Here is a 17769-nt window from a genome sequence, read left to right as displayed (position 1 = left end):
AACTGAAGGTTATGGTCAACTCATCAACAATACAGAGAAGGAGTTGGGGGAATAAATGCCTTAACTTCTCTCTCCTCCCTCTCACATAATCTATCAGGGCTCCCCAGAAGCCAACCCAACTTAACAAAATATGCAAAAGACCTGTACAATGAGAACTGTAAAATGACATTGAGAGAAATTAAGACCTAAATAATTGGAGAGATGTGTCATTTTGTTTTGGTTAAGACATCAGTCCTCCCCAAATTGATAAAAAATTCAACCCAATCCTAATCAAAATTCCAGGAGGAATTTCTGTAGAAATTTGAAAAACTTATTCTAAAATATATGTGGAAATTCAAATAAATTTGAATAGCCAAAGAAATTTTCAATTTGAAGAAAAAAAATTGGTAGACCTATATTACCCGATTTCAGGACTTAGTTTTTTTTAAAAAGCAGCAAAAATCAAGTAGTGTGATATTGGCAAAAGAATATAAGTTAGATAAATATGCCTGAAGAGTCCAGAAGTAGAACCATATTGATATGATATATAATCATTTTTAACAAAGACACAAAAGAATTTTAATGGAGAAACAACAAAAGTGTTGGAACAAACTTGATTATCTGTATAGGAAGAAAGGATCCTCATCCCCAACTTCACATGTGTGTACAAAAGTAAAACCAGGGAAGCGCCTGTGGCTCAAGCCCTGGGTTCATGTCCTGGGGCCTCCTTGTGAAGGCAAGCTCACCCACATGCTGCAGAGAGCCGCTGGCCACAAGCGCCATGGAGCGCCAACTCAGCAAGGTGACACAACAACAGAAAATAGGAGACAAGTAAAAACACAGAAGAATGCACAGCAAATATACACAGAGAGCAGACAACAAGCAAACTGCAAGTGGGGGGAATAAATAAAAATAAATACAGACATAGAAGAATGCACAGTGAATGGACACAGAGAGCAGAGAGAAAGCAAAAAGCCAAGGGGGTGGGGGATAAAAAAAGGAAATGCAAAATGAATCCTAGACAAAAATTAAAAAGCTAAATTTCTTAAGCTTCTAGAAGAAAATATAGAAGAATATCCTCATGACCTGTGGGTAGGCAAAAAATTCTTAGTACATAGAATGCAAATAGCATAACAAAAAGCATCAGTAACTTGGGAATTATCAAAATTAAAATAAGTTGTTTATCAAAGACCACAGATGAACTCCTGCTCTGGCCAAGATATAGAAACAGAAACTGAATTTGCCCTCCCACCTGAAACAACTGAAAAACAGGACAAAGTATATGAAACACTTGCTCTCATGACATTTTCGTTATCGGGCAACAAAGGGAAGTGTAACCTAGGTTTACCCCAACTTAATACCTGGAGAGACTTTCCAAGCTATGACATAGGGAGCGGGGACCCATGAAGAGCTTGGCAGTCTCCCTGAGCTAAGGAGACAAGGCTGGTAATCCAAGAAATCCATGGTGGTTAGAGTTTTCGGGACAGAGCATTGCTGAGGAGAGAGCTGAACAGCAAGAGAAGTCTGGAGATGTGCAGAGGGGTTCCCTCAAACATTCAGTTCAGTATTGATCAGAGTAGGGGTGTAAGCCTGGGAAAAGAACAATAAAAAATAATAGATGGAGGAGCTTCTGTGAGCTCACACAGAGCCAGGAATAGTGCCTGAGTTGCTAATGTTTTCAACACCCAAACTGGAAGATCTCATAGTTTATGGGGTATGAATTAGAATACTAAAACAGATCTTGCATCAGTAGTGAGGCTATTTCACCCTAGACATAATGCTGTTCTAGTCCTACTGAATAACTTAAATGAAATGGTCAACTTCCCTGAAAGATATAAATTATCAAAGCTACCTCCAGAAGTAAATAACCTGAATAGCTCTAAATTTATTAAAGATATTGAAACCTTCCCACAATGAAATCTCCAGGTACCAAAGGCATTGTTGGTGAATTTCTAACAAATAGTTAACAAAAAAGTAAGACCCATTATACAAAAATATTTCCAGAAAAATGAAAAGGATAATTCCCAGATCATTCTATGAGATCAACTTTAATATCAAAACCAAATAAACATATAACAAGGAAAGAAAACTAAAGGCCAACCTCTGTTACGGGCACAGATACAAAAAGTCACTTAAAATTTTTTTTCAAATTCAACCCAAGGATATATAACTATAATAATATAACATGTCCTAGAGGATTTTATTCCAGGAATGCAAGGTTAGTTTAATAATTGAAAAACTATTAAAGTAATACAATAATGTAATAAAAAAGAAAAAAAAATGATCCTTATAATAGGGACAGAAAAAGCATTTGACAAATTCAACATCCACTCCTAATAAAAGCACTCAGCAAAGTAGGAATAGAAGGGAATGTCCTCAGCCATTTAAAGAGCATCTATTAAAACTTACAGCTAATATCACACTCAATAGTGAAAGACCGAGTATTTCTCTCCTAAGATCATAAACAAAGAAGGGCTGTTCACTCTTAAAACTTCTATCCAACATTGCATTGGATGAGCCAGTCATTGGAAAAAAAGCATCCATACTGGAAAGGAAAAAATAAAACTATATTAGTCATAGATTACCTGGTGGTGTATATAGAAAATCATATGGAGCTACAGTAAAAACTATTTTAATTGTGTTTAGCAAGGTTACAAAATATGAGACCAAGATACAAAAATCAATTCTATTCCTATATACTACCATCAGAAATTTAACTTTTAAAAATATAATTTACAATAGCATCAAAATGATGAAATTCTTAGGGATATTGCAAAAATTCTGAATGTTCTGTTGGCTAAAAACTATAAAATATTGCAGAGAGAATTTAAAGAGGACCTAAATAGTTGGAAAGCTATGCCATGTTCATCAATCAGAACATTTACTATTTTTAAGATGTCATCTCCCCAAATTGATCTAAAGATTATAATGTATTCCCACTCAAAATCCCACTAGACATTTTACTAGAAATTTAGAAGCTGAATATATAATCCCTTTGGGAATACAAAAGATTTAGAATAGCCCAAAGAACTTTGAACACAAAGAACAAAATTGTTCATAACTTACCTGACTTCAAGAGTTATTATAATGCTTGAGTAATCAAGACAGTCTAATGTAGATTCATAATTGACCAATAGATCAATGGAGCAGAATATTGTCAAAATTAATTTTAACAAAAGTACAAATGCAATTTGTTTTTCAACAAATGATGCTAGAACAATTGGAGAACCACATGTAAATAAAATGAAAAAGAAAATAGATGCTCAACATCAATAATCATTAGGGAAATGCAAATTAAATCCACAATGATATACTGCTACATATTTATTAGAACAGATGAAACTAAAAAGATTGTTTATATTGACTGTTGACAAGAATGTGAAGGAACTGGAACTCTCAATTCACTCCTAGGTGTTTTTCTAAGAGAAATGAAAGCATATATCCATGCAAAGCCTAGTACAAATGTTCATAACAGATTTTTAATAGCCAAAAACTGAAAATAACCCAAATATCTATTAACAGGTAAACAGATAAACAAAATGTGGTATATCCATATAATAGAATACTATGTGGAAATAAAACAGAATGATCTATTGATACATCCAACAACACGGATGAATCTCAAAATTATTATCCTGAGTGAAAGAAAACAGATAAAAGAGATTGTATGCTTTATGATTCCATTTACGTGAAATTCTAGGAAATGCAAACTAATCCACAATGACAGAAATGGTTTCCTATGGAATGGGGTATACTGCTATGGACAGGAAGGATAGATTCCAAAGGGGCTCGAAGAAACATTTTAGGTAATAGATACATGACATGGATTCTAGTAATAGTTTCCCAAGTGCATGTATTTATCAAAACTTATCAAAGAGTACATTTTAAACATGAGCAGACAATTATATCTCAATAATTTTTTCAAAACAAAACTCTGTTAGGTAAACACATGAGGAGAAAATATTTGAAACATACATATCTGACAAATGATATGTATCCAGAATACATTTATTTTTAGAATCTCCTATACCTAAAAAATAAACAAAAAAATCTTTTTTAAAATGGGGAAAATATTTAAACAAATACTTCACAAAAGAAGCTATATGAGTGTCCAGTAAGCACATAGAAGATCCTCAACATTTTCTTCATCAGGGAAATAACTATTTAAAACCACAGTACATGCACAGTACAGTAATTACAATAAAAATACCAACGACCTAAACGTTGTCCCAGATATAAAGGGACAAGAAATCTCACAGGGTGCTGGTGGGAATGTAAGGTGCTAACCATCTTAGAAAACTGAAAGCATCTTGTAAGGTTAACCCTACACTGATCTTACGACCCAGCAATTTCACGCCCCATAGCAGATTATCACTGAAACCCAAAGAAAGGCCCTTTCAGGTTCATAGTGACCCAAAAATGTTTTTCTTCTCCATAGTCATTATTGGGAAGTTACTTGAAAATATGTTTTTGCAAAATCAGAAAAGACACTTAAGAGAAAGACAAGCTACCTAAAAAACAGTGAATTCAAAATGGAGAGTAATTAAAATAGTTCCCACATTTACAATCAGACAGAAGGGGTGGAGATCAATTAGCACAGCTAGGAGCCTGAGAAGAAAGGGTTCCAGTAGGTAGGTATCTGGGAGAAAAACGGATATTTCCAGATAGAGAACTTAGCACAACCTAAGGAAATGATAAAGGTTAACAATGTAGGGAAATTTTTAAGGCAGTCAATCTTAAAGTATTTTAAAGAATGCAGTCCCTATGTGCCCAAATAAATCTGCAGCAGAGACACTACAGTAAAAAGGACTGGCAGAGAACACGTATCCTCTAAAATATAGGCTGAAGACTAAACAAGAGTGGCAAATCTTAATGCCATTTTCAAACTTTTAAAAAAAATTTATTTGTCTTTTTTCAAAAAGATACATAGACCATAAAAAATGTTACATTAAAAAATATGAGATTCCCTTGTACCCCATACCACCCCCCCCCAACTTCTCCTGATGTGGGCTATGGGTGGGAGGCTCTTTGTCTCTTCGGAGATAACCTTAACCTAAGCTGTCTGTCCTGACTTGTGGGTGTGGGACGGTAAGAGGCTGCAGCCCTGCCCTTGGTAACCATGACAACAATTCCAGTCCCAGAAAACAATTTATCAATGCAAATTCTATAAACTTTAAATATTCAGGAAAAATGCAAACCAAATGTGCTAAAAGCTTATCTAGAATGTATGTAGTCCATGCTAAAAGCTTACCTAGGATGTAGAAGATATAAGCTAATTCAAGCCTATTGAGAACTGAAACAAAAGGACCATTTGGCCTTTCCTCTCTGTATAAAAGGAACTCAAAAATCTTGATCCAGGCTCGGGTTTGAAACAGAAAGCTCCCGAGTCCAGCCAGCCATCAATAAACCATTTTTCCTTCTCAAAATCATTCCTGAGTCCTGGCCTTTCTATACATAAATAATTGAACCTCTCTCAACTTCTACAACAATCCCACATCAACAATCTCTTTTCAGTGTGGCACATTCATTGCATTTGGTAAATACATTTTGGAGCACTGCTGCTCCCCATAGATTATAGTTTACATTGTAGTTTGCACTCTCCCCCAGTGCATTCAGTGGGTTATGGCAAGATATATAATGTCCTGTATCTGTATATCATTCAGGACAACTCCAAGTCCTGAAAATGCCCCCACATCACACCTCTTCCTTCTCCCTGCCCTCAGAAACTCCCGTGGCCACTAACTCCACATCACTGATACAATTTCTGCCATTTTAATGCCATTTTAAATAATTTTTATTCCTTCAAATTTATTTCTTGGGTTAAAAAAGAAAACAAATATCCAACAATACTTCAGTTTTTCACATTAGCTTCTGTGATGATCAATTTCATGTGTCAATTTGACTGTATTTCGTAAAGGATGGGGGAATAAAAGGTAATTGAATCATAAGTATTCTAATTATGAGCATTATTGTCTTATAATGTGAAGGTAAATGCCTTGTGGCTCTAATATAGCCTGTGCATAAATTCAAAATTGTTTCCAAATGTACCTAGTCTCTAGAAATTCAAATAAGTAATATAGGCCCTTCAGTCTTAGAATGTTCAGAAAGGATGTAAGACTGAATGTGTATTCAAAGTTGCATCCAGAAGGAATGTGGGGGATATGCTAATTCAAGCTCACCTGAAATGTGGGGGGGACTTTAATTGAAAACCTATCTAGTACTCAGACAAACACTTAACTAACAAGGAAAGTCGTTTCTTTCATAAAAGCACCATTTAACTCCCAACCCTTGTATCTTTTCTGTATAAAAGGGAACCCAAAATTCTATTCGGGGCTTGGTTTTTATTAGGACAGGAATCCGCTGAGCCTGGCCTGTTGAAATAAATCAACTTCCTTCTCAGAGTTCTCGTGTCCTGGCCTTCAATACCGCGTACACCCAACTTCTCTACTACAGCTCCCTGTTTTTGGTTTGTTTTGTTTTTGTGCATGTTTTCCTTTTGTTTTGGTTCTTACAACCCAAATATAAAGAAACAAAACAAAATAAAACAAACAAACTTAAAAACACAGTTGTTTGCTCAAGTGAGCACTAGCCTGATTCTCACTATGAGGGTATTTCATAGACGGATTTCTATTTTATAATTGGTCAGTTGATTACATCTATGATGGATTTCATTTACAACTAACAAAGGAGACAGCAATGAGGGAAATCTCCTCATCCAATCAGCTGAAGGCCTTAAAGTAAGAACTAGGATTTCAGAAGTCAAAAAGAATTTCTGCCTTTTTTTAGCCAGCCCTCTTTTTCTGAGAAATACAACTTCACCTTCATCAGAGTTTCCAGTTTGCAGAGTTACAGTTTCAATTTACCAATCCCTGCAGTCACATGAGCCAATTCCTATAATAAATCTCTGAGTATTTCTCCCCCTCTCGCAGAAAGGTTCTGTTTCTCTGGAGAATCCTGACAAATACAGCTTCTTTTCCTTTTGATCAATTTGCTTAATAATAAGTTTCACACTTCCTTACTGAAAATATTATGTAAAGTGTTATCCCCTTGTTATGAAAACTATTTCTCAGTCTATTTACCTCATCCCATACCACCTTCCTTATGTACAGATGCATACTGAGCTGCCTGGAATCATGCTTATCTAATGCTAATTATATCTCTCAGTGGTGGGGTTTGGGTGACTTTTTTTAACTCTCATCTTCATGCAGTCTTATAATGCTTGAATTTTTTACAACGAGAATGTATCATTTCAGTAAAGACAATAGAAGGACATTTTAACAAAGGAATCTTCACTAAAGCAAAGTGCAAGATGTATTATAGCCTAAGGCTACCTAGGGTGCTGTCATTTTCCCGGGGCAAACCCAGAAACCAATTGCCCGAACTGGGAGCTCGCTGGGATGCTCATCCTTATTGCTATACCCCGAAGGCTGCTCGTTTGTCCTGGGGCTATGGCACCTTCTCTCCCATATTCTGAATACTTTTCCTTGGAAGAAATTGTCAGGACTATGAAGCACTCCAACCAGCATGCCTGGTACAATGGAAAGAGAAGAAACAATGTCCACGTTTCACTATCAACTATAATATAATTAAGGGAGATAAAAGTGTAACCATTTAAAGGAACACAAACACAAGGGCCTCCATCAGTTATTACCTTAATAGGGATGAGAATAAGAATAAAGTTTTGGATAATTGCTTGGGAATGTTAGCAGTACAGAAAGGAAGGGGAAATGATGTTACAAATTCTATGCTCATTTATTCAATGCTTTATTCACTTATTCAACTGTTATTTATTGAGACTCTGACTCTGTTACTGGAGCTGGATCGTGGGGTAAAGAAGTAGACCTGTTTCTTGCCTTCTTGGTGCTTACAGTTTGGTGAGAAAGGGAGAAAATAATAATTGAGGTCGGTGCTTTGAAAACAAACAGCAACTATGACAAGGCTGAGCAAAGTGCTTGGGGAAGATTTCTCTGGGAAGAGACAATCATCAGAAATGAAAACCATGGAATGAGTAAGAAAGCCAAAGAAGTCTTGGGACGGGGGGGGGGGGTCCTTGTAGAAAGGGCAGAGACCTAAGGTGGGAAGGGGGTGGTGACTTCAAGGACCTGCAGAGGGCCACCGCTGCTGGCCAGCTGTGAGGAACAGCAGAGTGGCCCCAAGGCTAGCGAATGGCTCAGGACAACCCAGAGCCATTGGAGTGCTTGGAGTGACCTTGGGAGCTGCACCATCTTAAGAAGGGAAGCCGGCTAGTAAGATAGGGAATCCATAGAAGGACCTGGAACACGGACATCAATAACCCCAAGATGGCTGCTGAAAGACTCTCACAAGAAATCCAATTCAGAACAGGATTTCCTCCAGAAGCCAGGAGAAGCCCCGGATATTCTCCAGGGGCCTTATTATTGGGCCCTCCTGTGGGATTGATGGGTGGGGTAATCAATCAAAAGAACAAACAGCTGGGACTCCTCCCCTGCCTTAGCAAAGGGGTGAAATAATTAATGGTTTAAAAATCAAGCACAAAGGCTGAGCGCTCTCTCTCTTGCCTTTGGACCCCTGTTCTTGCTTCCTGCACCCTGCTCTTGTGGTTATATCATGAACATGCAAGTAAAACCTGGGTATTTATAAACTATAATGGAAAACTGTAGTCTGTAAATCAGTCCACTTTAACATTTTTCAGCCCCTTCCTCTCTACCTGGGACCCACGATCTGTTATTTTCCCCCATTTCTCTTCCCTCCCTACCTTAATAAATCGCTGGCCTAACTAATCAGACATGCTCTTGAAATTCATTTCTGTAGCAGTCAAGAATGTAGACAAAATCCAGGTACAGAACTAGGCCAAGTTTTCTCTCTTTGGTTCAATCTTAGAAAAGATTTCCTCCCCAAGTCACAATAGAGGATGGAGTGGTGGCCACGAAAGACCTAAGTTCACCAGAAACCTATGAATGTGACCTTACTGGACAAAGGGTCTTTGCAGATGTAATTAAGGATCTCGAGAGGAGATCATCCTTTGTTAGGGTGGGCCCTAAATCCAAGGACAAGTGCCCTTAGAAGAGAAAAGAACACACACGGGATAAGGCAGAGACCGGCCATGATGCAGCCGCGAGCCAAGCAATGTCTGAAGCCACAGAAGGTGACGAGGCAAGGGAAGAGCCACTCCTAGGGCCTCAGCGGGATGTGGCCGCACTGAGGCTTGATTCCAGACTTCTAGCTTCCCAAACCGTGAGACATTTCTGTTGTTTTAGGTCATCCAGTTTGTGGTAATTTTTCATGGAAGCGCTAGGAAATTAATGCAGTGACCAAAATTTCTGTTTTCCTCTCCCAAACTCTTTCTCCCTCAGAATAATCTGGAAGCAAGTAGCTGAGCAACAGAGAATGAGATGTGGAGGGAAGGACAACAAGGCCCCCCAGAAACAAGAGGTTTGGCTTAATCCTCCCGCCGCTCAGGGTACACTGTTCTTGTCCAAAGGCACAGCCCAGCGTCACCAGTCCTCTGTCCTGTGTACTGCAGAGAGATATTTACAGATGCTTGGCTTTTTAAAGACTCCCTCTTTTAATGCGCCAAGATCCTGGTATTCCCTTGGGGCCATCATTTATAGGAAAACCCTCAGGAACGCGTGTTAGCTTTTGTATTTGTTTTATTGCGTTTCCACATCTCCTCATCCCATTCACAATTCGGTCCATCTTTGACTTTAAACATATCCAGGCCAGACTCACCTCAGGAAGAAGGATTTCTGCTTCTGGGTCTCCGAGTAGAGCTTTCAACTTAAATTCTCCGCAGTGGCATCTACTTCCCCAAAGGAACAAAATCACTTTTACTGTAGCCATGGACCATTCTCCTTGAAATCTTCTTGTTCCTGATTGCTAGCTCATGAGGGTTCTGTGCTCACTAGGGAAACCCTCACTGTAAAAGTGCTTTCTTCTCCAGACAGGAAAGGGCTCCTTCACGAAGTGGTCACAAGTGGCTGGGGGGCAGGTTGGCCATCCTCAGAACACAGCAGTGGGAGTAGGTTTCTTTTGGCCAGTGGGACGCTGGCTGGCTGGGAGAAGGGGTCTCTTGCTCACTAAACCAAGAGCTGGATGAGGGAAGGAGAACAAAAGCCCCCGCAAGGAAGGGACCCCACCCCTGACGTGGTGGCCTGGGCTTGGGCTCCAGAGGGAGGACCACATGGAAGACTGCGGTCCGCAGCTGAGCCCTGGAGGCCAACCTCCACGTCGGGGTGGTGAGCCAGGCGTCAGAGCCGAACAGACAGAAGCGTAAAGCCTTCATGTCCTTTTCGCCTGGGCTGCTGGAGTATGTGTCAAACGACAGTGACTTGCCCGCAATCCATGTCTCAGATTGTGTGCTTATCTCTTTTCTTATTTCTTTCATAAACTCTTTTACTCCCTTGCCTACTCTTACAAAAAAAAAAAGGTCTGGGCTTGTTCACCTACCTTCTCCGCATGTCAAACCTTAACCACACCAAATGTTAGAACCCGAAATAGAGTGTAGTCTTTAAGACATGTAGCCTTTAAAATGTAAACTCCCATAACCATCCTCAGAAATTTGGGAACAAATATATAGTTGGCAACACTGAACACCATCGATCCAAACCCTATCAAAGAGAAGATTCTCAAATTGTTTACTTTTCTTTCACTGTTTCGGAAGTTCCCAAACCTCATCAGAATTAGGGGGAGGGGCTTCTTAAGGTAGAGATGCCCCATTCTCATCTTCACCTGAATGGAATAGGACCTAGAAAGAAACATTTTGAATAAACATTCTGCAGGTATTCTGGTGTGGCTTGTGCAGTGGGAACCACGCCCCCTCCTGGGACAGCCCAGGGTGCGACCCTGTCTTGGTCAAGTTTTCACACCCGTCACAAATGCTTTCCAGCCCGAACTGAACTAGTAAATGCATTTCTAAAGTGTGGACAAGATGCCACGGGGAACCCCTGGAAGAATGAGTTACACAGGCTCAGGGACATCTGAGCTGAGCATTACTGGTTGAATCATGTCCCCATCCCCACCAGAGGACATCCCGGTCCTGTGGATGTGAACCCATTTGTAAACAGATCTCGGAAGGTGCTACTAGTTAAGATGTGGCCTTAATTAATATGCTGTTAGTCAGGGTGGGCCTTAAGCAATATAACTAGAGTCCTTCTAAGCAGAGGAAATTTGGAACAGTCAGTAGGAGACAGACAGAGAGAGGCAATCGTGTGATGGAGGCAGAGTTACGGCTGGCTGGCAGGCCCTCACCAGAATGCTGGAGTCTTCAGAGGGAGCCCGGCCCTGATTGCAGACTTCTACCCTCCAGAACTGTGAGACAATAAAGTCCTGTTGTTTAAGCCAGCTAGTCTCTGGTACTTTGTCACAGCAGCCCGGGCAAACGAAGACACTGAGTATCAATGGGTAAGTAGACGACTGGCAGGCAAACATGGATGAGGAACAGGAAATTCCCCAACAAGAAAAAGTTACAAAGAAGGGATGTGAAAGTGGAGGAGAGGGGCCGAGGGTGGGCGACAGGGGAGACCCTGCTCTGCAACCCTTCCTTAAACACTGAAAGGGTAAAGCTGAATCAGCCAGAAAGAGACCCTGAGTCCAACCTCAGAGAGTGGTAGGAGGCATGTAATTTATATCTTTTCTGGACTTCTTCAACCAAATAACACTTTTTTACTGTGAAATACTTTTATTTTTTTGGCCTTCCAGCCCCATTCTCCTCACTTATTGCCTGCCCTTTCCCCTATTCTCTGACTTTTCTCTCTCTCCCTTGCCTAGTTCCCTTAGTCAGTCTCATCTCTATCTAGAGCTCTGGTCCTCTCCTGAAAATCGCAGCTCTACGCCCGAGGGGAAGGGAGGAGGGGGTAAGAGAAAAGAAAGTAATAGAGAAAGGAATGGGGGAGAAAGGGAGGAAGGAAGGAAGGAGTTGGGAAGGAGAGAATTAACCTTTACTGAGTATCTGTTTTACACAAAGTGCTTTCATAGATGGCATTTTGTTTAATCCTATGACCAGCATTTGACATGGCGATTACAAGCACCACTTTATACCTCTGGAAACTGAGGCTAAGTTACTTGCCCAAAACACACAAGGGTTTTTCTCTCCTCAGTAGATGCATGTAAAAATGGTTTGTTACAGGTAGACACAATTTCAGTGATCAACCCTGACTGAGTGGTAAAAGGTGGATTTGCATTTTTGTATTAATAGCAGTAATTATTAGATGTTAGTCTTTCATTGTCTTAGCATGCAAGAGTGAAAGAGAAACATTTTCAGGGCCAGTTCCTTGTTGATAAGTATACCCAAGGAAAGTTGTGAAGGCTTTTCTCCATTCAGAAGCAGTTGCTGTGAAGGAAAGAAAATTCCCAGCAGAGTTCCGATTCATTTCCAGGTTGGAGAGCTTCACTCTGCTGGAGTCAGAATTCCAGTGAAATTCCTCAGAGCTTCAAGTATACATGGTTCCTAAATTCTCAATTAGCTGTACCTAATGGACACTTCTAGAGAATGAAATGATTCTCTAAAAAAAAAGTTCCTTGTCTTCCAATTGCAGAATATAAAGAGGAGGCACAGGACTATCCAAAATATTATTTGATGTTGAATATGGAGGACAAGACAAGACAAGCAGCCTGTGCCTTGAGAGTGTAAAGATGACGAAGAACAAGGTCACATCTTGTTACTCACTATTATGGCACAACCAATCCTACCCCTGATATTTCCATAGTATCCTACCCATAGTTCCAAAAGAGTAGGATCAACCCAGCTGGAATCACTAGTTGACCTGCCTGACACTTATCAAGTTCTCAAAAATTCTTTTAGGAATGATATAGCACAAGAATGAATAAATGATCATGTGCTAACTAAGAACTAACCTCCTCAAGACAGGGCTAACAGATACAGCAAAGAAGGAAAGCAGTGAACATGTTCCTTCTTGATAGTACAAAGCAGTCAATGGCAAGTGGCCGTCCAGGCAGGAACATTTCCCAGCCCTTTTAATCGAGGTACAAACATTTGAACAGTTGTGGTCAATGGAATGAATTGGAAATAATGTGTGTCTGTTTCTGGCCACAGCTTTCCACCAAACAAATTCAAATAATGATGTCTTAGTTTGTCAGGCTGCTAATCACCACACAATGAGATTATTTAAACAACAGGAATTTATTGTCTCAGGGCTTCTCCCAGGGTTGGTGTATTTCTGTACTGGCTTTCCACAATCCCTACCTCATATCACATGGAGATATCCTCTACTTCCTTCCTTCTGTGACTTCCTGGTTCTCTTTAAAAGGCCTCCAAATAGATTAAGACCTACTCTCATTCAGGTAGGCCACACCTTAACTAAAAATGATATCTTCACAATACCCTATTTACAGTGGGTTCATACCCATGGGAATGCAGATAAAGATTAAGAACATGTCTATGTTGGGGTGCCAAAATTCAATCTACCACAGGGCCCTTGGGGATTCCCAAATCCCAAAGAGTGAGAGTTGCCTGTCACATAGAAACACCTACCGCCAGAAATAAATTTCTTTTGTATTTGAGGTCTTTTTGTTGAAGCAGCTTAACATGGGTTCCAAGTTAAATCTGCAAAAAACAGTATCCTTTCACATCCCAACAAAAGGCCATCTTCCTGCTGAAAGTGTTGTCCATGGGCCCTGTCACGCTGCTGGAATTCTAACCCACATCTCTGCTCATTGCTTAATTAGGTCCAACTCTAAAATTTAAACCATGGGGAGTAGTTTGAATTTCACCCAAGTGTCCAAGTATGCTAAGGAAACTACTGAAGTGTTTTAAGCAGAGACGCATCCTGATCAGATTCACATTTTGAACAAGTAGTGCAGGGTAAGGGAAAATGAGAGAGGGCACTAAAGAATGAGTAGGTAAACATTTAAGAGACAGGTAGAGACCAAAAAAAACCTGCTAAGGAGACTCAGAGAAGGCCAAGAGGAAAGTACAAGGATATTTCCCATCAGGACGGGAGCAAAGGATAGAGTTTTTCAAGGAGTAGGTCTTAAATAGACTCAGATATTGCTGATGTTCAAATGAGAACCATGTCCAGGGGACAGTGTGGGGTGGGGTTGGAGTTTGAGAAATGAATATGAGGATATGGACATGGAAATTTTAGAACACTCTTTAAGGAGGTTTGGTTGTGACCAGGGTAAATGAATGGTAGGCAAAGGTGAGCACAAATTGAGAGAATTTTTTTGCTCTCTTTTTTAAGATATGAGCAAATTTTTCAAATGTCACTGAGAAGCAACATGGAGAAAGGAGTGGGTTGAATATATAGGGAAGAGAGGGCGAGAATGATTGATGGAGCAAGTCCCTGATCAGAGAGAGATGTACAGAGTATGGGATGCAGAGTCTCTAGTGAACTAAGCTGCTGGCAGGATGAGGGACCTCTAATTATAAAAATAAGGAGTGAAAAAGGAGTACAAATAGAGGCAATTTCTGTGGTGTAGCAGATAAAATGTGAATGGATAATGGGACCAAGGAAATTTACCTTGTCTACAGAAAAGGAAAGAGAAAACATCTATTAAGCCTATTTAGAGTCTCTATTAGTTCAAGAGAAAGCAAATGAGCTCACACAGGATGACTCAGAGAAGAGGCACACACATGAAAATGTTCTAGGCAGGAAATTGCTTGTGCACATAATCTAGTGGTTAAAAACATGGGCTTCTGCATCAGAGAAACAAGGGTTTGCATTCTTGTTATATTATTTAATAGTTGTGCAATCTGGTACAATTTGCATAACCTTTCTAAAGACTCCAATTCCTAATGGGTGTAATGAGGTTATACCCACAAAGCAATGAGCCTTCGAGGTAGCACATTAGTGCTGAAACTTTTTGGCAATTATAATTATTATCTGACAAAGGAGTTCAAGAAACTCTGACCTTCACGAGACTAGTGCAGACATCCAGGGATTAGATGTAGTGATACAGAGACAAATGGGATACTTTCCCACAATATTCAGGACATGAACAGAGGTTTAAAAACTAAGAAGTTGATGGAGATGGGCAGATATGAATGACGTTATATAATGAAAGACCAGATAAAGAGTCACAGAAGCAACAATCAATGACATTCATTCTTTTTGCTCTCATTATGAGTTTTCACACCATATGCCACATATTTACAAACCATCCACTTTTGCAATTAAAACCAGAACTAATTTTCACTTCTACAATGTTGAAGATAGTTGCAGTCACTTCAAAGGCATGTAATTTAAAGTTTTGCTTGTGTCTCAATTTTTAGTGTTACAATAGAGTTCTATCTTGAATATTTTAATCTGCTACAAAATTGGCTCCCAGATACATTTCAATCATCACTTGTAATTTGTACAAACAAAAAACTTGCAAGATGGCAAGTGCCAATGTTGCTACCTTTACCAAAATCTTTATTTCATCAGTTTTTTAGAATTGTTTAATGATAGAGATTATAATTACAGTATGTAATTATTGAAAGTAACAGTTTAAAACTTGTCCTTTCTTTTCCATTAATAAATGTACAATTTTTACATTAATGCTAAGGATAAAATGTTGGGTTTTTGTTTCCCACTAGCTAAAACTTTGGAGCCAATTACACTTGTATGGCAAAGGACTAATTGTATCATGTATCAGAATACTCTGCTGGCCTGGAGACGTGTGTATGTGATCGAAATGGCTCCTAGCAATGCAGACAAAATCAATCCGAAAAGAGCCATGCTAAAATTCATCCTGGCAATTTTTTTAATTACCTGGGATAAAGACAAATCCTTCAAATGTCAGAATTTGGGTGGATGATAATAAATCAAACCTTTTTCCCAACCCCCACCTCTAGGTTGAGAAATCAGTCAATAGAGTCAGACAGATGGAGAACACAAGAGCCTTTTTACTGATAAAGTGGATTAGGAAATACAGCTTAGATCTGGTATCAGCAAAGCATCTGGTTCATCTACTCCTCCCTACGCCACTATCAGAACTTGGTAACCTGGTCACTAACAGAGCTGGATAACCTCCTAGCTCCCCCCCAAGAGGCAGAATTCTTCCACAAGCAAAGGAGGAAAGAAGGCAGGCTCTGGGCTGGAGAGTCGCAGCTCCCGCACGTGACCGTCTCTCCTGTGGAGTAGGACTTCCGTGATAGTTCAGGGTGCCGACAGGGAGAAGCAGAAATTGCCAGGCTCCCTCCAGACTGGCCCCAAAGGCGGCACAACATCACTTCCCCCGTGGGTTATGGTCAAAGCATTCAGGCCAGTGCACATTCAAGGAGTTAAGGGAATAGAGTCCTCTTCTGGATCAAGAGCCAGAATGCATGTACAGGGAGGGAAGGAACTGCTGTTAGCCGTTTTGGGATTCAAACTATCACACACACTGAGGGTGCTGAGGGAACCTCAAAGTTGCCTCGTCTATGTCATCTACAAGTTTCCACTGAGTGATGTTGCTCTGGGTTTCAACGAGTGTGAAATAAAGAGAGCCCTGGCACACACATGATTAATAAAATTCTCCCCTACTATGGATTCTTATGGCTCTTCAATTTAGATAACGATGTAGGAAGCTTGTTATGCCCTGGCTATTTAATGAAAAATGAGTCTCATGAAAGGTGAATCAGTAGAGTCTGAAAACATTACTTGTAATAAGAACATGAGGTTCTTATTACAATAACCTCTTGTGTTTGAGGAGCCATAGGAAAATTACCTTAATGTATATTATGAGTTTTCATTTCTCTATTTAAAATTGTTTTATTATATATGTCTCAATTTCAAACTCATGACAGTCCTAGGAGAGAGGCATAGATACAAAAAGGTTGAGGCCTAGAAAAAGATCCTATACCTTCTCCCTTTAAAATAAAATGTTTCTTTAGGTCATTCTTTTTCTTTAAGTCTTCTTGTAGAAAATCTGGATAAACAAAAGCTTTAAAAATTGAAACAATCATAAAGCATATCATAGAGACAACCCTTGTTATGTTTACTGCAATATACTCTTACCTGTTTCTCCTTAATTATCAGCAATAAACATAAAACCCTAATACCTTCAAAATCACATGGACAGGGAAGCGACTGTGGCACAATGAGTTGGGCTTCTGTCTACCATATGGGAGGCCCTGGGTTCATGTCCCAGGGCCTCCTTGTGAAGGCAGGCTTGCCTGCACGCTGCAGAGTGCTGCTCAGCCCGCAGGCGCTATGGAAAATCGACTCAGCAAGGTGACGCAACAAAGAAGAGAGACAAATAAGAACACAGAAGAACGCACAGAGAATGGATACAAAGAGAAGACAGCAAGCAATCTGCAAGGGTGAGGGGATATAAAAAAAAAATTGTGTGTGCAGAGACTGGATGTGGTTCAAGCAGTTGAGTGTCTGCCTCCCATGTGGAAGGTCCAGGTTCTGTTCCCTGTGCCTTCTGAAAAGACAAAGTAAGAAACAACAAGCAAAACAAATGGTAGAACCTGCTCAGGGAAGCCAATATGGCTCAGTGATTGAGTGCCAACTTCCCACATGCAAGGTCCTGCGTTCAATCCCCCGGACCCTAGTACTGGCCAGGAAAAAAAAAAATCACATGTAGTTTTTCAGTAGTAATCATACTATAAAATTATTATGCTTAGCTTTATTTTCCCATGTCCCTTAACAATCTTCAAAGCATAACTTTTTAAAAATCTGACAATCTGAACTGATACACTACAGAATATTTGGGAGGTACAGAAAAATAATAAGTGAATTTAAGAATTTTCTGTATACCCAACACTCACAGATTGACTATCAGTTTGGTGCATTTCCTTCCAGAAATACTCTATTTCAGGTAAAGGGATTGAAAGCCAAATATACATGATATATACAAATATATCTACATGTATATTCATAAGTA

The sequence above is a fragment of the Dasypus novemcinctus genome, chromosome 5 (assembly GCF_030445035.2).
Source record: "Dasypus novemcinctus isolate mDasNov1 chromosome 5, mDasNov1.1.hap2, whole genome shotgun sequence".
NCBI lineage: Eukaryota > Metazoa > Chordata > Mammalia > Cingulata > Dasypodidae > Dasypus > Dasypus novemcinctus.
Note: the sequence above shows the minus strand (reverse complement) of the source record.